The sequence below is a fragment of the Dromaius novaehollandiae genome, chromosome 1, assembly GCF_036370855.1.
Source record: "Dromaius novaehollandiae isolate bDroNov1 chromosome 1, bDroNov1.hap1, whole genome shotgun sequence".
Lineage (NCBI taxonomy): Eukaryota > Metazoa > Chordata > Aves > Casuariiformes > Dromaiidae > Dromaius > Dromaius novaehollandiae.
Window position 1 is genome coordinate 219,183,528 of NC_088098.1, and position 22,651 is coordinate 219,206,178.

The 22,651-nt window shown below is 58.4% G+C and overlaps 2 long non-coding RNA genes across 2 annotated transcripts; both read left to right on the forward strand.

Annotated features, from left to right (window-relative positions):
- The first annotated feature begins 7,267 nt into the window (after positions 1–7,267).
- LOC135327217 (uncharacterized) lies at positions 7,268–12,814 on the forward strand. Its single transcript, XR_010387358.1, has 5 exons — positions 7,268–7,381; positions 9,737–9,859; positions 10,270–10,436; positions 10,629–10,792; positions 11,203–12,814. It is a non-coding gene; the product is annotated as an uncharacterized LOC135327217 (long non-coding RNA).
- A 2,533-nt stretch (positions 12,815–15,347) lies between these two features.
- LOC135327218 (uncharacterized) lies at positions 15,348–20,964 on the forward strand. The gene is made up of 5 exons (XR_010387359.1): positions 15,348–15,461; positions 17,895–18,017; positions 18,428–18,594; positions 18,787–18,950; positions 19,361–20,964. It is a non-coding gene; the product is annotated as an uncharacterized LOC135327218 (long non-coding RNA).
- Positions 20,965–22,651: the final 1,687 nt, after the last annotated feature.

The following is a 22,651-nucleotide window of genomic DNA, read 5'->3' on the forward strand; positions in this document are numbered from 1 at the left end:
TTCTAGGTTAACAATCAAGCTCTTCTCCCATTGCAGAGCTTTGCAGGAGAGTTTCAAAGAAACCACAGCCAAATTCTGTTTTCTCCTTACCTAGTAGCAGCATGCAGTGGCACAGCTCTGTTTTATGGCCAATGCGGTGCTTCTTGGTCACATCCGAGAGCTGTGGGAATGAGGTACGTTTTAGGATCAGTCTTGAGAGAGACTGAAAAGAATCGCTCCTATGAGGTCTTGTCTCCCTGGGGACTCACAGGGAAAGATGCCATTCAAGAAGGACAGTGCTCTGTCCTCTCAAAGCTGTCTTCTGCTTCCCCCCCACCCTTCTGTCTCTCTGGAACTCTACGGAGAGGCCAGAGATGAGCTTGTGCTCTGACAGACAGCTTCTAGATCCTGGAGTCAGAGATGAACACCTTCCTGAGCGTCTTGTCAGCTCCACTCTAACGCTCCAGAGGGAGTTTGAGCCTACGACAGGGGACCCACAGCCAAAACAAAGGCTACGCCCTAGAGGCAAGAGCAACCTTTGAGTTCCAGTCAGTTCCGCAGCAGCAAAAGGCCGTTAGGATACAAGGGCTGGCTGGGATTCCAAGGCTCAGCTTCAGCTCTCTGGGCTCCAGATTCCTCCTGCTCTCTGCCCGAGCAGGAAACTCCTTTGTGAACTGAGCTGTCCCTGGAACCAGGCAAAGCAGCCCTGGAAAAGTCCGTGGGCACCTGGCCGGAATGGGGGCCTCAACAGCTGTATGGACCTGACTGCAAGGTATGAGAAAAGCCCAAAGGAGGGAAACTCTGCCCTGCCACCCCATGGGTCTTTCCTGCCAACCAGAGGCAGACCTGCTAACCCAGAGGGAAGTGCAAGATGTTCAGCCCCTGCTTACCTGGTTGTGCACAACAATGCAGATGATAAAAACTCTTTCCCTGGGGATAAAGGGCTCAGTTTTCTCCACAGCTTCCAAGAAATGCCTGAGACGCTACAAGAAAAAGTGAAAACGAGAGGGTGGCTTGTGAGTGAGAGCAGCTCATTAACACAGGACAGCATGCCTCCACAGTTGGCTGTTCTCTGCCCTGAAAAAACAGGCAGTATCAAGCCTCCCCCTCCATCTGTGTGCGACTGTCTTGGCTTCTTCTCTAACAGGTTCCCAGCTCCTCCAGGAACTCCCACAGCTCCCTGATCCCAGCACACACTCACCCTGACCCATGCAGCCACATCGTATCTTGCCAGACACCTCACCTTGGTCACGTGAAAACCATCTTGGACCTCTTCATACTGGTCCAAGAGCCAGGAGAGCTGGTCGCACACATGCCCTTGATACTCTTCCTGATGAAGGAGGAGGCCCATCATAGCTGCCACAGCCCTGATGATGTCCTCCTTGAGCTGCACACAAGGAAGACAGAAGACCTTTGTTTGCTCCGACTGAAGCTCTGCTCTAGGAGGCAGCATCCCCCAGACACAAACTTCCCCCTTCCCAAAGACGGCCATTTCCCAGCTTCCTCTGGAGGAAACGGTCTTGCTCGAGAAGAGAGAGAACATTTCCCCTCTTCTAAACCCAAGACCCTTGGGGCTCAAAGGCCACTGGAATTTGGCTGGTTCCCAGCGGCGGTTCTCCAGACCCGGCCTGGCCTCACTAGTTCATCGCGAGGCTGCAAAGTGGGACTCCAGGCACACTGCCTGTTGGCCCACAGCATTTCCACACTGTCGAGCTGCAGCAGGCTCCCAGCTCTAGACAATGCCTCAACGACCTGCTTCCTCCCTGGAAAGCACTTCTCCTGACGTGACACCACTGTTCCCCAGAAAGACAGGTGAACTCCAGCATTGCAGCTGCTGCTGCTAAAGGGCCACAAAGGCAGCCAGTCTCACCTCCTTCTCTTCACAGTCCAGCCAGTTTCTGACCACGTAGCAGAAGAAAGGGTATGTCTTCTCACAAAGCTGGGCTTCCCCTATTCGAGGGAAGGAGCACTTTGCCCAGTCTTGGAAGTAAACAGTCACCCCTTTCGACCACGTTTCCAGAACTGCATGAAAGATGGGGAGAAAGGTCACTCTGTCAAGTATGTCCCAGAGAGAAGAGTTTGCATTATCACTCCAGCCTGTCTCAAACTGCCGTCCCATGCTCATCAGCACTTAGCTCCAGAGCAGTTTTGGGTTCTGGGGCAGGCGTGAAATGTTTGAAAATGCCTTCCTTGAAATGCTAAGCTGTTTCTCTCCTCCCTCTTCTCCTCCTTGTTCCTGCTAGTCCTTTTTCCCCCCTCCAAGATTAGCTGTTGAGTAGTAAAATTAGCTGAGTAGTAAAACTCCAACAACTCCATTCCCTTCCTGGCCACAGCCATCTCCTGAGCTTTAGACATTCTTTTATGTTGTACAGACTGTTTGGAGCTTTAAAGGGCTGGAGCTCCCTAGAGGTTCAGAACCTGCAGTAGCAGCTTGAGAGAGAAGAGACTTGGGTGCCGACTGCCGCTCACTAACTTCCCCTTCCCTCTGCATCCCAATGCAGCCCTGGCACTAGAGGTGGACACTTACCAGCACAGAAGGCTTGCTTCATCCTGCTGCTCTGTACTCGCCCCAGCATGGTGTACATGACATTCCAGGTCATTTCCAGAAACGGGATGCAGCTCAGTGCTGCAGAGAAGGGCAGAGGGAAAGCAAACAACCTGCTGTCAGGAAAGCTGTTCAGCAAGGGTGCCCTTCCCCGAGGGATGGGAGCAGGGAAGCCCTTCAGGGTGGGACTGGAAGCAGAGTGGAGCAGAACTCCGCTAGGCTGGGTCTTCCCACGGTCCCATCCTTAGGGCACTTAGCTCAGGGGACAAAGCCACCACTTCCGACTGCTCCCAGGCAGCAAAAGATGTGGAAGCCATAACCCTGTAGCCCTCCCGTATTCCAACAACCGAAACCCTTCTCCCGCTGCTCAAAGAAGCCAGCACCAAAGCATGCAGCCCAAGTTGCCGTACCATAGCTCGTGGCCAGTTTGCTGAGGGTTATAAAAACAAATTCCTGAGGGATATCCTCCACAGGCTTCAGATGACGCTGTAGCTCTTCCATGACTTGTAGGAAGTGAGAGCGGGCCAGGGAGACCAGGATGTCACTTGCTGCTCTTTGCACGACATCCGTTACACCCTACAAAAGGACCATGAAGGAAAACCATCAACACAGGAAAGACTGAGGCAGCGGGGCAGATGGAACTAGCCAACGATGGCTGTATGACTTCAGCTCTACATTTCCATGTTGAAGGGAAGAGTGAGAGAAACGTCATCTCTCCAGAGAGATCCATCAGTGATAAATATTCCCTGCCTTGTTTGGCTGCCACCGCTTTGCCCCTTTGTGAAAGGTAAGCAGTTCAGCAGTCCTAAACTTGTTGGTCAAGAAAGAGTTTGACCATTTGCCCTTCTGTGCTACTGCTGCCTCTCCCTTCCCTTTGTGACAGCGGGAGAATAGGAACAGAGAAGCTCCCAGAAGGCTCCAGCAACGAACACGCTCCACACAGAAGGCCAGATGGAATATTGGGTACAGCAGGGAAGGGACTGGCACTTCGCCATGCCTCTTCCTCAAAGCAGGATGACTACCTAAGAACGGTAATCCAATGGCCAACCGTGTGGAAGCAGGCTGAGTTTCTGCCTCCCTGCCTGGAGCCTTTCCCTTCAGCACAGACATGCTTGTTACAGCAGTCGTGGGCCTGCTTGCCTCAGCTGCAGCCAAAGGCCCAGTGCCACTTTACACAGGGCAGCTACTTCAGAGGTTGCACCTGCTCAAGAGCTTGGCTGGATATGGCCCTTTCCCTCAAGGAGTCAGCTGCCCTGAGGAAGAGTCTCCCATAGTGGGATCTGGGGACTGTCATTGGTTCTTAAGGCAAAGGGGAGATCTTTGGTGTCATGCTATAGCTTTCCAGACAACAGGGCTCTAGGCAGGATGCTTTGACTAGTTTCGAAGAGAACAAGCTTGCCACTCTCAAATCCCTTGAAGCCAATGTTATTAATTGGCTTAACAGATCTCTCTCCAAATGGTCGCCATCTTCCTGGAGGATTCTCCCCAGTTCCTGGTAAATTTCTACCCGATTACCCTGAGGACAAATCAGAACAGGGAACATCTGAACTTCTTTCTCCTTGATGACCAGGATGTCGTAGAGCACTTGGTCCGTACAGCCTTCCCAAACGGCATCATGCAGACAGCTCCATTTCGAGGATCTAGTCCTAGAAAGTAGCTGAGTGACCAGCCTCACAAGGAAGTGTTTCGCCAAACGGAGGATCCACCCATTGCTCTGGTAAGGATCTCCCCAACTTCACAGCTCCCTCCACTCTGCTGGATATTCTGCAACCACACAGTTGCTGCCCCAAAGAGCTCATAGCTCCTCTAGACCAAACAAAGTGCCGGGGGCAAAAGGAATACACGGGACAATGGCATTTCCAGACTTCCTTGGTAGGGCCTGACTCACAGGCTTCCCCCGGCTCCTTAGGGAAGTTCCTGGGGTAACTTTTGTGGATCATACCGGGAGATCTGCCTTCCCTGCACAGATTGGTTCTCAAATTATGTTTATGTTTCACTGTCTTTGAGAAGTCGACAAAGATCAAAGCATGGTCGGAGCCGCAGACAGCAGCCCAGACAGAGAGGTGGCCGGGGGCTTAGGGTGGGTGTAGGACTACTGCTGCGCTCAGGAAGTTTTCAGAGAATATGTCGACAAAAGGAGGAAGCCTGGGGAGAGCAAATGACCAGAAGGTTGGCCGTGTCCTCTACTGCACTCCTGCCTTCTGTGAGAAAGGATGATGTGCAGTAGCATTGTCTCCTAATGACTGGCAAAAATTGCATTTCTGTGATGCGGTGTTTGCAGGAGAGTGCATTTACCATGTGGCAAGAGCACATCCCCTGGTGCCTGGGCCAGGCACGTTCGGAATCCAAGTGCTTGAATTCAGGCGGAATCCACTGAAACTGCCACTCCCTTACCTCATTTTCCTGCAGTTGGCACAGAAAGGAGACCACAGAGCCAGGCAAGGTGTTGGTGGCTGCAGGAGGAGACTCTGCATCCACGCCTCCATCCTCAGGCTCCTCAGGTCTCACCCGGGAAGCTCTTTTAGTCAAGCGACCTGGAAGGAAACAAGCTGAGGATTACCTGCCCTCAGGTACTAGCATCAGGCAGGGTCAAACGGCTCCCCAGCCTTCAGGGAAATTCCTCCCCTCACTGCTAACACCAGAAGACCAGCTGGTTTGCAGCAGGTGCCTCTATTACCCAGCCAAAGGTGGGCGTATTGGAGCCACCAGATTCAGGCAGGCAGGCCTGACGTCTGGTAGATGGCATCAAAGTTGTCTGCAGTGTGCCGAGGAGACACAGCAGAAAAACGACTCTGCCTTGGTTGCTTCCTTTCCCTTCCCTCCGAGGGATTTTGTGGATGAGTTCCTTGGGTGAGAAGTTCACAGCAGGAGGATCCAGGTCGAGATCAGGCATTTAGAAATCGAGCAGAGGACAGCCCCGAACGGGAGGAGCTCTGTGGGCCTGCCATAAAGAACTGAGGAGTGGCCCTTACCCCACCACAATCGTAATCTCTTCATCTCGGAAGGAATTCCTTCCGGACAGCAGTGCTCGCTCCAGCTACCTCCTCACAGGTGAAGGAGCAAGCCACTGAAGACCCCACCTCCCCAGACGCCCGGGCGGGCAGCCAAGGCCATTGTGACACCCCCGCGTCCCACGCACACCTCACAGACGTCTGCTGACCGCTGCGGGCTGGTGTCCCAGGCAGTCCCTCCCTTGGGGGATGGCACCAGAGGTGGGCACGGGCTCAGGAGCAGGCTCCTTGCCCTCCCACAAAGCCACTTTTCCCCATCTCGCTCAGTCACTCGTACGTGGGTCTTACTTCTGGAGTGGTCAGGAGTATGGACGGTATCTGCGCGTCTTCTCACACCTCCTTTTCTGTTCAATTGGCATTTTCCAGCGACCGGAGATGGAGTGGTCACCTGGGCTGATGGGCTCTTTTCTTTCTTTCTTTTCTGCCATGATGTCGATGCCCTCAGAAAAAGAGGCTTATGCCATACCCTGGAGATAGAACATTTCTCAATAGATTACAAGAAGACAACCTTATGTGACTGTAATTTTCATATGAGAGTGAATAAAGATAAAATTGTAAACATATTTTCTGGAAAATTTCTTTTTCTGTGTATGGAAATACATTTTTGTGCATATTTCCAATCAAATGTAAAAAAAAAAAAAAAAAGTAACAGCATTCTATTATTGTTGCCTAAAGCTTTTTTCCAGTTAGTGTGCATTTCAATTAATATATTTTAAATGTACAAGTATTACAGATAGCAATGTTAAAATATAAAAATTGATTTTTGAGTTACAAGCAACTTCCATTTAGATCCACATATTAAAATGTTTAAAAAATATCAATTAAAGAAATCTTGAATTATTCTTCTCATCAGCCAACTCCTGGGAATTCATTAGCCAGGAATGTTCAGACATCCCCCCCACCCAAATGTTTAATCACAGAACTGTATTCACAATTCTTATTTAGCTCACATGGTAAGACAGTGGCTTCTTGTTTATTCACTGTTCCTGTGACAAAAATCTAATATAGCATGTACAAGAACATCAGATACTTAGACGAACAGAAAATCAAACCACTAATCGTAATTGTTAATTGCTATTGCTAATAAGCAGTCACAGTGGCGCTGGGGTAGCACGTGTAGTGGAGGCTGAATGCAATAATACCTCGTTTTGATGTTGTTCTCTTATACGAAAGCACTTGGAGCAGATTAAGACATTTCTCATCCTATTTTGTTTATTGAGTGGACCCTGATACTGGGGAGAAGCTGCCGTGAAGCAGACCTAGTAGTCAGCTTCCTTAGAGAAGGCGTCTTGTCCTGTATTTGAGGGCTTCCGGTACGTTTTGACAGACAGTAGTGAGTGACGGGTTTCCTTTGGACCCCCCGGGGAGCAGAAAGTTCTGCCGGGAAGGCAAAACGTTTCTTGCGGCTGGGTTGGAAGAAGCTGGCTGCTGATGCAAGGCAGTGACAATTCTGGGGAGTCGCGGGAAGTTTTGAAAAGACGGTCGTTCCCTTTGCTAGAAGGCTATGCACTTCGGTTCCTAATAGCTGTAGTAATGAAGCCAGGTAAGCGTTCGGGAGGAGCCCAAGCCGTTTTTGTCTAGCGAGTATTTGCAAGGGGGGCAGGAAAGCGCTGCGCCCTGCTCCTTGCTGCCCTCGCGTGTCTGAAAGGCGGCACTGCACGCGGGAGGGGGGCGCGCATGCGCATTGCGTTCCGGCGCGCTCACGGCTGCCCTCGCGTGTCGACAAGGCAGCACTGCAGCCGCCGGCGGCCACCGCTGCGTACGGAGACCGTTGCGGGCAGCCGGCGCACACGTGCGCGCTGCCGGTCGCCGCGTTGGCCGCTACTCTGCGCTCTCTCGGGGACGGGTAAGCGCAGGGGCCGCGCTCGTGCCCCCTGCCCGGTGCTCACGGACCGGGAGCGCTTTTCCCGAGAGGGCTTTTCCTTCTCGGTGCTTCCTGGGGGCGCGGGGACGGGCAGTGCCGTCTCGGAGCTGCTCCGCGGCGCTCTCTCCCCGGGGCAGCCCCAGCGCCTGCTCGCTGATGCCCGCCGCTCTCTCGGGCGCGGGCAGAGCAGCCTCGGGGCGCTCGCTGCTCGGCCTGAGCGCCGGGGTGGCGCGGCGGGCTGCGGTTGGCGCGCGGGAGCCGGCCGGCTGCAGCGCGGCGCTGCGACCACGCGAGGGTGGGGCCATTGCGGGTCTGGGTTGCCTCGCGCTGCGCTCCCCCGCCCCTCGCGCTCCCCCCGCCCCTCGCGCTGCGCTCCCCCCCGCCCCTCGCGCTGCGCTCCCCCCCGCCCCTCGCGCTGCGCTCCCCCCCGCCCCTCGCGCTGCGCTCCCCCGCCCCTCGCGCTGCGCTCCCCCCGCCCCTCGCGCTGCGCTCCCCCGCCCCTCGCGCTCCCCCCGCCCCTCTCGCGCGGTCCTGGGCCGGCGCACGCGCGGTGCGGCGGCGCGAGCCCTGGGCGGCCGGCGCACGCGCGGTGCGGCGGCGCGAGCCCTGGGCGGCCGGCGCACGCGCGGTGCGGCGGCGCGAGCCCTGGGCGGCCGGCGCACGCGCGGTGCGGCGGCGCGAGCCCTGGGCGGCCGGCGCACGCGCGGTGCGGCGGCGCGAGCCCTGGGCGGCCGGCGCAGGCGCGGTGCGGCGGCGCGAGCCCTGGGCGGCCGGCGCACGCGCGGTGCGGCGGCGGGCAAGATGGCGGCGAGCAGGGCGGGTGTTTTCGCTGGACGGCGGCGGGCGAGGGCAGAGGCGGGCTGGAGTCGAGCATGTGGGCGCCGCGGTGAGGCGAGGTGAGGCGAGCGTGCGCCTTCGGGTGGCCGCGGGTGTCGGGCTGTGTCCTGCCAGCCGGGGCCGTCGCTGCGTGGAGGCGGCGGGGCGGGGGGGGGGAGTCGGGCCGGGGTCCGCGCCGCGCGGCGCCGGGTCTGCGCGGCGCCGGGTCTGCCGGAGCGCGGCTCTGACTCTCCCTTTTGCGTGTGTCGCCTGTAGGGCCCCGGTTCCCCCCCAGCGCGGGCCGGGGCGTGCGCTCGCCCCTGCGGACGCAGCCTGGAGGAGTGTGTGGGGGGTGTCTGCGCGGGGGTCTGGATGTCTCTAGCAGCGGCACGGCAGCCTGATGCCTCCTCTCGTCTGGGACGCGGGGTCCTTGGGGAGTTCCCTGCTGCCTCCTCTGGCGTTCTCTGCGAGCTCATAGATCCCTCCACCTCCTCTCCTCCCCCCCCCCCCCCCGCCCCGCTCCCCTGTCTGGTGGGGTGGGAGACCGGTGGCTGCTCCCGCCGAGCTGAGAGCCACGTAGGGCACCCCTGTGCGCTCACTACGCATCTGGGATGGCACCCCTGCCCTGAGGGCCCCGCAGAGTCCCACCCTTCCTGCAACCAGCCCCCCCAGAGCCATTAAACCACCCACAAATCCTGCCCCAACACCCCCACAGGCCCCAAAACGCCTCTGAGCCCTGCCGCAATGTTGTCACTGACTCCAGACCTTCCCCTGCACTCTGTGCAAGGCCCCAAACATTCCTCAAACTGCTGCGAGACCCAGTGCCCGCAGCAGTGAGGCGTTCTAACAAAGATGGGGTGCGATCTGCGTCTCCGCCTCGACTCAGTCCCGCTTTAGAGAAACAGGAACTTAGAGCACTTCCTGGTGAAGAGTGTTAACGGGTGAATGTGCGGATGACAAAGAGACTTTTCTCTCTTTTCTTCTGAGCCGCCTCTCAGAAGCCTCTGTGTGTGCACGATGTGGCTGATCTGGGATAATCGTGCTGTGCGCAGTGCTTAAGGAGAACATTGCCCTAAAATGGAGGGCTAAGGAATAGCCTAAAAAACCTAAAAGGCTCGGGAAGAGCCAAAGAGAACACCGATGGGCTCTGGGAAGCCCCAGTGATGCTAGCGAAAACAGCGTGGCTTTTAGGCACCTCCTCAGAGCAGCAGCAATGTCTCGCTCCAGCCTATGGGGCAATGGGGACTCTTAATTACCGCCTTGAATTACCACAAGTGTTGCAAAAGCAGAAGGGACTAGGGAGCATGCAGAGCAGGTTATGGACTATATGTCAAGTTTAAACAAGCAACAAGCCCCTCTGCAAACAGAAACAGGTTTAGCCCTAAGTAATAGACGAAGGTAGCTGTGAGTAACGTGAAGCGAAGCGGTGACGTCAGTCACCCCGAAAGCCTCGGAGAAGCGGTCTGAAAATCTGGTACCCTCGCGGCCTCGGCAGTCTTTTTGGTTTGTTTGGCAGGGTAGCCCACCGAAGGGGGACATCTCGAAGAGAAGCAGCAAGACCTGGGGATCCGGTGGTTCATTTTGGTCGTCGCCTGTGAGGCCAGCATGCAAGAGTAAGAGGAAGCTAGGAGCAGTCTCAAAAAGGTAATAGGTCTGAAAGGGAGACAGGCAAATCGAGGGCTGTCGTTCCTCCACATAGTTAAAGACCGAGAGAGTTGTCGGTTAAGCGCATGCATACGAGGGTTTGCGAACAGTAACAATAACACTGAAGCGGAATAAAAATAAGGTTTCGTGGAAGATGGCGTTAGGAAGGTATTAGGCGACGTGCCCGCCTGCCTAATAACCCAGCCCTAATTGCTGTGTGTAACGTTTCCAGACCGTTTACCCTGCAACGTATGGTGCAAAGTGCCGTATTAAGACCTTTCCCTTAAGGAAAAGAAGAAGAAAAAAAGAAAAAAAAGAGGGAAAAAGAAAACAGGGTAAAGAGAAAAAGATCGTGCATAAACCTAAGCGTTTCACTGGAAGTAAAACGCGAGTTTATCGCTTCCTTACAGAGATGGAACCAAGGACAGCAAATGCTGACGAGGAGAAGAGACGGACGAGCGTTTGCTTGCGGTTAATACCGAAGGGACGGGATGAAACAAGGAAGCCAGAATGCAGCAGCCCCTCGATATCACCAGGAACTGCTACAGGAGGAGGCGTTCTGGCACGGGTAACTAGGGTAAGTATGGCTAATGACCGTTAGCAGTTATTTTGGCCTCCCCGAGGCAGCGCTGAGGACTGAGTAACCCGTTCCTGCCCTGTGGCTGCTGTTCCCTGTATCTGCCTTAGCTTTGCTTTGGCTGTTTCTCTTTTGTTTTGTTATCGTACACGCAGCTACGGAAAGGAATAGATGTCATACTTACTTTTTTAGATTAATTGCCACGGCTGAAGTTGAAGAGACCAAGAAACGTAAGCCCCGAAGGGGCACATCTTGAAGAGAGGGGGCTAGACCTAGCGATCCAGTTGTTCGTTTTGGTCGTCGCCTGTGAGGCCAGCATGCAAGAGTAAGAGGAAGCTAGGAGCAGTCTCAAAAAGGTAATAGGTCTGAAAGGGAGACAGGCAAATCGAGGGCTGTCGTTCCTCCACGTAGTTAAAGACCGAGAGAGTTGTCGGTTAAGCGCATGCATACGAGGGTTTGCGAACAGTAACAATAACACTGAAGCGGAATAAAAATAAGGTTTCGTGGAAGATGGCGTTAGGAAGGTATTAGGCGACGTGCCCGCCTGCCTAATAACCGAGCCCTAATTGCTGTGTGTAACGTTTCCAGACCGTTTACCCTGCAACGTATGGTGCAAAGTGCCGTATTAAGACCTTTCCCTTAAGGAAAAGAAGAAGAAAAAAAGAAAAAAAAGAGGGAAAAAGAAAACAGGGTAAAGAGAAAAAGATCGTGCATAAACCTAAGCGTTTCACTGGAAGTAAAACGCGAGTTTATCGCTTCCTTACAGAGATGGAACCAAGGACAGCAAATGCTGACGAGGAGAAGAGACGGACGAGCGTTTGCTTGCGGTTAATACCGAAGGGACGGGATGAAACAAGGAAGCCAGAATGCAGCGGCCCCTCGATATCACCAGGAACTGCTACAGGAGGAGGCGTTCTGGCACGGGTAACTAGGGTAAGTATGGCTAATGACCGTTAGCAGTTATTTTGGCCTCCCCGAGGCAGCGCTGAGGACTAAGTAACCTGAGGGGCTCTGGCCTGGGTTGGAGCAGAAGTGCAGGCAGGCGGGATCAGGCATTTTCCTCTCAGCTCTCCGAGCTGAATCCTAGCCCTGAAGGAAAAAGCACTGGGGGGAGGCTACTCGGACACCTGCCACGTCGAGGGCAGGGGCAGGAGCTGACCCTTCCCCGACGGACGGACGGACAGACGCTGGTGCGGCGGTGACTCTTTGGATATCGTAGGTAAGGGGAGGCACGCTGGTGCCGAGCTCCAGGGCGGTTTGCCTGAACACGATGCCTGAGGCAGGAGGTTATGCATTGTGTCCGGGGCTGGGAGCTGGTCCCCGAGTCCCATGTACTTGGGAGTGCCTGCGCTTGCCAGGGAGCCCGGTGCTGTTCCCAGAGCTGCGGGGAATTTCCCTTGCGTTGCCTGGACCCTCGGGGCTCTTGGGGGTGTTTCCCCTCATCGCGAGGGCTGCCAGAGCCCCTCCAGGGCTGCGTGAGGTCCCCGAACCGCTCCCGGATTTGCTTTTGGCACTCCGCAGTGTCGCTCGTGTGCCTGGGGCAGCCTGCAGGCGCCATCCTGTCAGCCGCGTTGAGCCCTGCGGCGTGCCTGGTGACCCCTCTGGTGTGCGCCAAGGCCCTTCCTCTGTATTTTGGTCTGCCCCAGAGCCCTGCACTTGCCCTCTGATGCCCTCGGGACCCCTCAGTTCACATTCTGGGTTGCCCCCGAGCCCTCTGCGTGCCTTTCGGTGCGCCCCGTGGCCCCGTGTGTGTTTTGCGGCACGCCGCAGAGGTCTCTGTTTAGCTTTTTCTCCTGTCCTGGAGTTTTCTGGGTGCTTCTGGGTGTGCCCCAGGGCCCTCCTTTTGGTGCCCCCCGAGTCACTCTGTTTGCTCTATCGTTGTTCTTTTTTTTTTTTTTTTTCTTTTTTTCTTGACTTGTGTTGCACCCAGAGCTCTCGATTTGTTCTCTTGTGCTCCGCATACTCCCCTTTCCGCACTCTACACCCCAGGCAGGGCTCTCCCTTCAGCTCTCAGCAAGCTGCTGTCAGGAGAGTGGGGGTGCCTCTGCTGCCCTGGCAGCCCCAGCTGTCCCTGAAGGGGCTGATGGCCAGGCCCCCTGCCCAGTTCCTGCAGGCCCACAGCTGCGGGCCCTGGGGCTGGGATGAATGCCAGGGGGAGCTGGGTGGCAGGACAGGCCCCAGGTGGGGCTGATGGCAAGGGCAGGCCCACATTTGGGGGCTGGGGCCGCAGTTGGGGGGAGCTGGCGCTGGGGCAGGAGCTGGGCAGCGGAGCTGCCACGGAGCACGGCCCTTCGGGCCCAGCCCGGCGGCCGCCCCGCGGAGGAGGTGAGCGGGGCCGGGGGAGGCGCGCTGCAGGCTGCGGGTCCCGCATGTGCCGGGGGTCCCGGCGGCTGGGAGCGTCCCGGGGCCACGGAGGCGGGGGGAGGAAGGGGGTGCGCCGGGGCTGTGGTGCGGTTTACTGCGCGGTCGGAGGAGTGCGGGGGGGGAGTCTCCTGTGTCAGCTCGGGAGCGTGTCGGGGAGCGGGGGGAGGAGGGTCGTGGAGGGGCGGGGGCAGTGTCGGAGGTGAGGCGGGGCCAGTCGCGGGGGTGTCGGGGGAGCCCCGGGCCGGTGGTGGGGCCGGCGGGGCCGCGCTCGGGGCTCTGCGGCCGTTTCCGGGGGGACAGGGGGGAAGGGGAAGGGGGGCGGGACGGAAAGGAACGGAATGTGCCGAGGGTCAAAGGTGCCCCAGCGCTGCGGGTGGGGGGCGGGAGTTGGGGTGCGGGACTGCGGGGAGCCGTAGCTTTCGGCGCGGCATGCCGGGAGCAGTAGTCTTCCGGCACTGGGCTTCCGGTGGGGCCTGTTTGTTCTGAGCGCGGCATGCTGGGAGCGGTAGTCTTCCGGCACTGGGCTTCCGGGCCGCCCTTTTCGCGTGCACGGTATGCTGGGAGGTGTAGTCTTCTCAGGCGGGGCTACTGGGTGACCATGCTGCGCCTCTCGAGGTGGCCCCGCGGGGGGGGCGGCGGCGGCAGGTCCCTGCCAGCGGGGTTCCCAGCAGGCGGCCGCGTGGCAGGCCAGGAGCTGTAGTGCCCGCTGGGTCTGTTCCTTACTGGACATGTGTCACTCACGCCTGAGTCCCCACAGGTCACGGGGGACAGTGGAATGCCCCTGTTTTTCCCCGGTACAGGGCAGGAAGTGTTTTCCATCTCCGATGGTGTTGCAAGACAACCTTGGAAGCTCAGAAAGAGTGTTCCTGCTGTTTGAACTAGGCAGATGAGGAGAACACCCCCCCCCCCCCCAATTTCCTGGGAGGAAATAATTCTTTAATCAAGGCCATGCTAGAAGTGCTAAAGCCTTAAAGAAATAGTAAATCAAAATGTTTTGTTTTCTATGTAGACGTTGCCGATTTAGCAAAGGAATTCGAGGTATCCCCGGACTGAACTGTCCTCATTATAATACAAGAAAATCACGCCCATAGGTCAGAAAGACCTGTGCCCGGGTGAAGACCCCTCCCCTGAGCATGCGTAGTTTTAAAATGGTGTGTAAGCAATATTAGAATTGTATGTAAATCACTAACCAACCGGTGTAAGAGGGAAAGTTGCAAACCTTGCAACTTGTATAAATGCTACTTGGAAAGCCGGGGGGGGGGGGGGGAAGTTGCGCTTGATTTGTGGGGAAAACACCGAGCAGCCAGGCTTGCACAACTCTGAAATAAATAAGCAAATGTCTCTCCTGAGCGTGTCATTATTGGCTTAGTGCACAGCGGGCAACGAATCCGCTTTTCGGACAGCAGCGTGACCGGGCAGGGTTGTCCCCGGGGGCTGGGGCTGTCCCTCTTGGAAATGGGGAGGGCGGGAAGAGTAGGAGGGGTGCTGCGGGCTCCTGGGGGTCGTAGCTTTGCTCAGGATTGGGGCCGGTTAGGCAGCTGCTGGGAGGAGTGGCGGTGCTGGGAGGGCACGGTGCGGAGCTGTCCTGCTGTGCAGCGCAAGGGAAAGTCGACCAGCACCGTTGCTGTCCGAGGACCCTTGAACAGCCCGAGAGACCCTGGAACAGCCACCCCACGGACACCGTGTCACTGCCTCGCAAGGCCACCGCATGCAGGTACGTTTGACTACATCCGGCAGAAGAAATGTAAGCCGAAGGATCAGGGCAAATAGCTGCTTGTCTAGGTTTGTTACCTAGCGACGCACTGGCAAAGCTTTTTATGAACACCCGTACTCGATCGAGTGCGTATTCATTCTGTGAATATTAATTACTGCCAGACCGCGTACGTCACTGATGCTTTAAAGCAAGTCCGTGGCGCTGGGGTAGCACGTGTAGTGGAGGCTAAATGCAATAATACCTCGTTTTGATGTTGTTCTCTTATACGAAAGCACTTGGAGCAGATTAAGACATTTCTCATCCTATTTTGTTTATTGAGTGGACCCTGATACTGGGGAGAAGCTGCCGTGAAGCAGACCTAGTAGTCAGCTTCCTTAGAGAAGGCGTCTTGTCCTGTATTTGAGGGCTTCCGGTACGTTTTGACAGACAGTAGTGAGTGACGGGTTTCCTTTGGACCCCCCGGGGAGCAGAAAGTTCTGCCGGGAAGGCAAAATGTTTCTTGCGGCTGGGTTGGAAGAAGCTGGCTGCTGATGCAAGGCAGTGACAATTCTGGGGAGTCGCGGGAAGTTTTGAAAAGACAGTCGTTCCCTTTGCTAGAAGGCTATGCACTTCGGTTCCTAATAGCTGTAGTAATGAAGCCAGGTAAGCGTTCGGGAGGAGCCCAAGCCACTTTTGCCTAGCGAGTATTTCGCAAGGGGGGCAGGAAAGCGCTGCGCCCTGCTCCTTGCTGCCCTCGCGTGTCTGAAAGGCGGCACTGCACGCGGGAGGGGGGGCGCGCATGCGCATTGCGTTCCGGCGCGCTCACGGCTGCCCTCGCGTGTCGACAAGGCAGCACTGCAGCCGCCGGCGGCCACCGCTGCGTACGGAGACCGTTGCGGGCAGCCGGCGCACACGTGCGCGCTGCCGGTCGCCGCGTTGGCCGCTACTCTGCGCTCTCTCGGGGACGGGTAAGCGCAGGGGCCGCGCTCGTGCCCCCTGCCCGGTGCTCACGGACCGGGAGCGCTTTTCCCGAGAGGGCTTTTCCTTCTCGGTGCTTCCTGGGGGCGCGGGGACGGGCAGTGCCGTCTCGGAGCTGCTCCGCGGCGCTCTCTCCCCGGGGCAGCCCCAGCGCCTGCTCGCTGATGCCCGCCGCTCTCTCGGGCGCGGGCAGAGCAGCCTCGGGGCGCTCGCTGCTCGGCCTGAGCGCCGGGGTGGCGCGGCGGGCTGCGGTTGGCGCGCGGGAGCCGGCCGGCTGCAGCGCGGCGCTGCGACCACGCGAGGGTGGGGCCATTGCGGGTCTGGGCTGCCTCGCGCTGCGCTCCCCCGCCCCTCGCGCTGCGCTCCCCCGCCCCTCGCGCTGCGCTCCCCCCGCCCCTCGCGCTGCGCTCCCCCCGCCCCTCGCGCTCCCCCCGCCCCTCGCGCTCCCCCCGCCCCTCGCGCTCCCCCGCCCCTCGCGCTGCGCTCCCCCCGCCCCTCGCGCTCCCCCCACCCCTCGCGCTCCCCCCGCCCCTCTCGCGCGGTCCTGGGCCGGCGCACGCGCGGTGCGGCGGCGCGAGCCCTGGGCGGCCGGCGCACGCGCGGTGCGGCGGCGCGAGCCCTGGGCGGCCGGCGCACGCGCGGTGCGGCGGCGCGAGCCCTGGGCGGCCGGCGCACGCGCGGTGCGGCGGCGCGAGCCCTGGGCGGCCGGCGCACGCGCGGTGCGGCGGCGCGAGCCCTGGGCGGCCGGCGCACGCGCGGTGCGGCGGCGCGAGCCCTGGGCGGCCGGCGCAGGCGCGGTGCGGCGGCGCGAGCCCTGGGCGGCCGGCGCACGCGCGGTGCGGCGGCGCGAGCCCTGGGCGGCCGGCGCACGCGCGGTGCGGCGGCGGGCAAGATGGCGGCGAGCAGGGCGGGTGTTTTCGCTGGACGGCGGCGGGCGAGGGCAGAGGCGGGCTGGAGTCGAGCATGTGGGCGCCGCGGTGAGGCGAGGTGAGGCGAGCGTGCGCCTTCGGGTGGCCGCGGGTGTCGGGCTGTGTCCTGCCAGCCGGGGCCGTCGCTGCGTGGAGGCGGCGGGGCGGGGGGGGGGAGTCGGGCCGGGGTCCGCGCCGCGCGGCGCCGGGTCTGCGCGGCGCCGGGTCTGCCGGAGCGCGGCTCTGACTCTCCCTTTTGCGTGTGTCGCCTGTAGGGCCCCGGTTCCTCCCCAGCGCGGGCCGGGGCGTGCGCTCGCCCCTGCGGACGCAGCCTGGAGGAGTGTGTGGGGGGTGTCTGCGCGGGGGTCTGGATGTCTCTAGCAGCGGCACGGCAGCCTGATGCCTCCTCTCGTCTGGGACGCGGGGTCCTTGGGGAGTTCCCTGCTGCCTCCTCTGGCGTTCTCTGCGAGCTCATAGATCCCTCCACCTCCTCTCCCCGCCCCCCCCGCCCCGCTCCCCTGTCTGGTGGGGTGGGAGACCGGTGGCTGCTCCCGCCGAGCTGAGAGCCACGTAGGGCACCCCTGTGCTCTCACTACGCATCTGGGATGGCACCCCTGCCCTGAGGGCCCCGCAGAGTCCCACCCTTCCTGCAACCAGCCCCCCCAGAGCCATTAAACCACCCACAAATCCTGCCCCAACACCCCCACAGGCCCCAAAACGCCTCTGAGCCCTGCCGCAATGTTGTCACTGACTCCAGACCTTCCCCTGCACTCTGTGCAAGGCCCCAAACATTCCTCAAACTGCTGCGAGACCCAGTGCCCGCAGCAGTGAGGCGTTCTAACAAAGATGGGGTGCGATCTGCGTCTCCGCCTCGACTCAGTCCCGCTTTAGAGAAACAGGAACTTAGAGCACTTCCTGGTGAAGAGTGTTGACGGGTGAATGTGCGGATGACAAAGAGACTTTTCTCTCTTTTCTTCTGAGCCGCCTCTCAGAAGCCTCTGTGTGTGCACGATGTGGCTGATCTGGGATAATCGTGCTGTGCGCAGTGCTTAAGGAGAACATTGCCCTAAAATGGAGGGCTAAGGAATAGCCTAAAAAACCTAAAAGGCTCGGGAAGAGCCAAAGAGAACACCGATGGGCTCTGGGAAGCCCCAGTGATGCTAGCGAAAACAGCGTGGCTTTTAGGCACCTCCTCAGAGCAGCAGCAATGTCTCGCTCCAGCCTATGGGACAATGGGGACTCTTAATTACCGCCTTGAATTACCACAAGTGTTGCAAAAGCAGAAGGGACTAGGGAGCATGCAGAGTAGGTTATGGACTATATGTCAAGTTTAAACAAGCAACAAGCCCCTCTGCAAACAGAAACAGGTTTAGCCCTAAGTAATAGACGAAGGTAGCTGTGAGTAACGTGAAGCGAAGCGGTGACGTCAGTCACCCCGAAAGCCTCGGAGAAGCGGTCTGAAAATCTGGTACCCTCGCGGCCTCGGCAGTCTTTTTGGTTTGTTTGGCAGGGTAGCCCACCGAAGGGGGACATCTCGAAGAGAAGCAGCAAGACCTGGGGATCCGGTGGTTCATTTTGGTCGTCGCCTGTGAGGCCAGCATGCAAGAGTAAGAGGAAGCTAGGAGCAGTCTCAAAAAGGTAATAGGTCTGAAAGGGAGACAGGCAAATCGAGGGCTGTCGTTCCTCCACGTAGTTAAAGACCGAGAGAGTTGTCGGTTAAGCGCATGCATACGAGGGTTTGCGAACAGTAACAATAACACTGAAGCGGAATAAAAATAAGGTTTCGTGGAAGATGGCGTTAGGAAGGTATTAGGCGACGTGCCCGCCTGCCTAATAACCGAGCCCTAATTGCTGTGTGTAACGTTTCCAGACCGTTTACCCTGCAACGTATGGTGCAAAGTGCCGTATTAAGACCTTTCCCTTAAGGAAAAGAAGAAGAAAAAAAGAAAAAAAAGAGGGAAAAAGAAAACAGGGTAAAGAGAAAAAGATCGTGCATAAACCTAAGCGTTTCACTGGAAGTAAAACGCGAGTTTATCGCTTCCTTACAGAGATGGAACCAAGGACAGCAAATGCTGACGAGGAGAAGAGACGGACGAGCGTTTGCTTGCGGTTAATACCGAAGGGACGGGATGAAACAAGGAAGCCAGAATGCAGCGGCCCCTCGATATCACCAGGAACTGCTACAGGAGGAGGCGTTCTGGCACGGGTAACTAGGGTAAGTATGGCTAATGACCGTTAGCAGTTATTTTGGCCTCCCCGAGGCAGCGCTGAGGACTGAGTAACCCGTTCCTGCCCTGTGGCTGCTGTTGCCTGTATCTGCCTTAGCTTTGCTTTGGCTGTTTCTCTTTTGTTTTGTTATCGTACACGCAGCTACGGAAAGGAATAGATGTCATACTTACTTTTTTAGATTAATTGCCACGGCTGAAGTTGAAGAGACCAAGAAACGTAAGCCCCGAAGGGGCACATCTTGAAGAGAGGGGGCTAGACCTAGCGATCCAGTTGTTCGTTTTGGTCGTCGCCTGTGAGGCCAGCATGCAAGAGTAAGAGGAAGCTAGGAGCAGTCTCAAAAAGGTAATAGGTCTGAAAGGGAGACAGGCAAATCGAGGGCTGTCGTTCCTCCACGTAGTTAAAGACCGAGAGAGTTGTCGGTTAAGCGCATGCATACGAGGGTTTGCGAACAGTAACAATAACACTGAAGCGGAATAAAAATAAGGTTTCGTGGAAGATGGCGTTAGGAAGGTATTAGGCGACGTGCCCGCCTGCCTAATAACCGAGCCCTAATTGCTGTGTGTAACGTTTCCAGACCGTTTACCCTGCAACGTATGGTGCAAAGTGCCGTATTAAGACCTTTCCCTTAAGGAAAAGAAGAAGAAAAAAAGAAAAAAAAGGGGGAAAAAGAAAACAGGGTAAAGAGAAAAAGATCATGCATAAACCTAAGCGTTTCACTGGAAGTAAAACGCGAGTTTATCGCTTCCTTACAGAGATGGAACCAAGGACAGCAAATGCTGACGAGGAGAAGAGACGGACGAGCGTTTGCTTGCGGTTAATACCGAAGGGACGGGATGAAACAAGGAAGCCAGAATGCAGCGGCCCCTCGATATCACCAGGAACTGCTACAGGAGGAGGCGTTCTGGCACGGGTAACTAGGGTAAGTATGGCTAATGACCGTTAGCAGTTATTTTGGCCTCCCCGAGGCAGCGCTGAGGACTAAGTAACCTGAGGGGCTCTGGCCTGGGTTGGGGCAGAAGTGCAGGCAGGCGGGATCAGGCATTTTCCTCTCAGCTCTCCGAGCTGAATCCTAGCCCTGAAGGAAAAAGCACTGGGGGGAGGCTACTCGGACACCTGCCACGTCGAGGGCAGGGGCAGGAGCTGACCCTTCCCCGACGGACAGACGCTGGTGCGGCGGTGACTCTTTGGATATCGTAGGTAAGGGGAGGCACGCTGGTGCCGAGCTCCAGGGCGGTTTGCCTGAACACGATGCCTGAGGCAGGAGGTTATGCATTGTGTCCGGGGCTGGGAGCTGGTCCCCGAGTCCCATGTACTTGGGAGTGCCTGCGCTTGCCAGGGAGCCCGGTGCTGTTCCCAGAGCTGCGGGGAATTTCCCTTGCGTTGCCTGGACCCTCGGGGCTCTTGGGGGTGTTTCCCCTCATCGCGAGGGCTGCCAGAGCCCCTCCAGGGCTGCGTGAGGTCCCTGAACCGCTCCCGGATTTGCTTTTGGCACTCCGCAGTGTCGCTCGTGTGCCTGGGGCAGCCTGCAGGCGCCATCCTGTCAGCCGCGTTGAGCCCTGCGGCGTGCCTGGTGACCCCTCTGGTGTGCGCCAAGGCCCTTCCTCTGTATTTTGGTCTGCCCCAGAGCCCTGCACTTGCCCTCTGATGCCCTCGGGACCCCTCAGTTCACATTCTGGGTTGCCCCCGAGCCCTCTGCGTGCCTTTCGGTGCGCCCCGTGGCCCCGTGTGTGTTTTGCGGCACGCCGCAGAGGTCTCTGTTTAGCTTTTTCTCCTGTCCTGGAGTTTTCTGGGTGCTTCTGGGTGTGCCCCAGGGCCCTCCTTTTGGTGCCCCCCGAGTCACTCTGTTTGCTCTATCGTTGTTCTTTTTTTTTTTTTTTTTCTTTTTTTCTTGACTTGTGTTGCACCCAGAGCTCTCGATTTGTTCTCTTGTGCTCCGCATACTCCCCTTTCCGCACTCTACACCCCAGGCAGGGCTCTCCCTTCAGCTCTCAGCAAGCTGCTGTCAGGAGAGTGGGGGTGCCTCTGCTGCCCTGGCAGCCCCAGCTGTCCCTGAAGGGGCTGATGGCCAGGCCCCCTGCCCAGTTCCTGCAGGCCCACAGCTGCGGGCCCTGGGGCTGGGATGAATGCCAGGGGGAGCTGGGTGGCAGGACAGGCCCCAGGTGGGGCTGATGGCAAGGGCAGGCCCACATTTGGGGGCTGGGGCCGCAGTTGGGGGGAGCTGGCGCTGGGGCAGGAGCTGGGCAGCGGAGCTGCCACGGAGCACGGCCCTTTGGGCCCAGCCCGGCGGCCGCCCCGCGGAGGAGGTGAGCGGGGCCGGGGGAGGCGCGCTGCAGGCTGCGGGTCCCGCATGTGCCGGGGGTCCCGGCGGCTGGGAGCGTCCCGGGGCCACGGAGGCGGGGGGAGGAAGGGGGTGCGCCGGGGCTGTGGTGCGGTTTACTGCGCGGTCGGAGGAGTGCGGGGGGGGAGTCTCCTGTGTCAGCTCGGGAGCGTGTCGGGGAGCGGGGGGAGGAGGGTCGTGGAGGGGCGGGGGCAGTGTCGGAGCTGAGGCGGGGCCAGTCGCGGGGGTGTCGGGGGAGCCCCGGGCCGGTGGTGGGGCCGGCGGGGCCGCGCTCGGGGCTCTGCGGCCGTTTCCGGGGGGATAGGGGGGAAGGGGAAGGGGGGCGGGACGGAAAGGAACGGAATGTGCCGAGGGTCAAAGGTGCCCCAGCGCTGCGGGTGGGGGGCGGGAGTTGGGGTGCGGGACTGCGGGGAGCCGTAGCTTTCGGCGCGGCATGCCGGGAGCAGTAGTCTTCCGGCACTGGGCTTCCGGTGGGGCCTGTTTGTTCTGAGCGCGGCATGCTGGGAGCGGTAGTCTTCCGGCACTGGGCTTCCGGGCCGCCCTTTTCGCGTGCACGGTATGCTGGGAGGTGTAGTCTTCTCAGGCGGGGCTACTGGGTGACCATGCTGCGCCTCTCGAGGTGGCCCCGCGGGGGGGGCGGCGGCGGCAGGTCCCTGCCAGCGGGGTTCCCAGCAGGCGGCCGCGTGGCAGGCCAGGAGCTGTAGTGCCCGCTGGGTCTGTTCCTTACTGGACATGTGTCACTCACGCCTGAGTCCCCACAGGTCACGGGGGACAGTGGAATGCCCCTGTTTTTCCCCGGTACAGGGCAGGAAGTGTTTTCCATCTCCGATGGTGTTGCAAGACAACCTTGGAAGCTCAGAAAGAGTGTTCCTGCTGTTTGAACTAGGCAGATGAGGAGAACACCCCCCCCCCCCCAATTTCCTGGGAGGAAATAATTCTTTAATCAAGGCCATGCTAGAAGTGCTAAAGCCTTAAAGAAATAGTAAATCAAAATGTTTTGTTTTCTATGTAGACGTTGCCGATTTAGCAAAGGAATTCGAGGTATCCCCGGACTGAACTGTCCTCATTATAATACAAGAAAATCACGCCCATAGGTCAGAAAGACCTGTGCCCGGGTGAAGACCCCTCCCCTGAGCATGCGTAGTTTTAAAATGGTGTGTAAGCAATATTAGAATTGTATGTAAATCACTAACCAACCGGTGTAAGAGGGAAAGTTGCAAACCTTGCAACTTGTATAAATGCTACTTGGAAAGCCGGGGGGGGGGGGGGGGGGGAAGTTGCGCTTGATTTGTGGGGAAAACACCGAGCAGCCAGGCTTGCACAACTCTGAAATAAATAAGCAAATGTCTCTCCTGAGCGTGTCATTATTGGCTTAGTGCACAGCGGGCAACGAATCCGCTTTTCGGACAGCAGCGTGACCAGGCAGGGTTGTCCCCGGGGGCTGGGGCTGTCCCTCTTGGAAATGGGGAGGGCGGGAAGAGTAGGAGGGGTGCTGCGGGCTCCTGGGGGTCGTAGCTTTGCTCAGGATTGGGGCCGGTTAGGCAGCTGCTGGGAGGAGTGGCGGTGCTGGGAGGGCACAGTGCGGAGCTGTCCTGCTGTGCAGCGCAAGGGAAAGTCGACCAGCACCGTTGCTGTCCGAGGACCCTTGAACAGCCACCCCACGGACACCGTGTCACTGCCTCGCAAGGCCACCGCATGCAGGTAC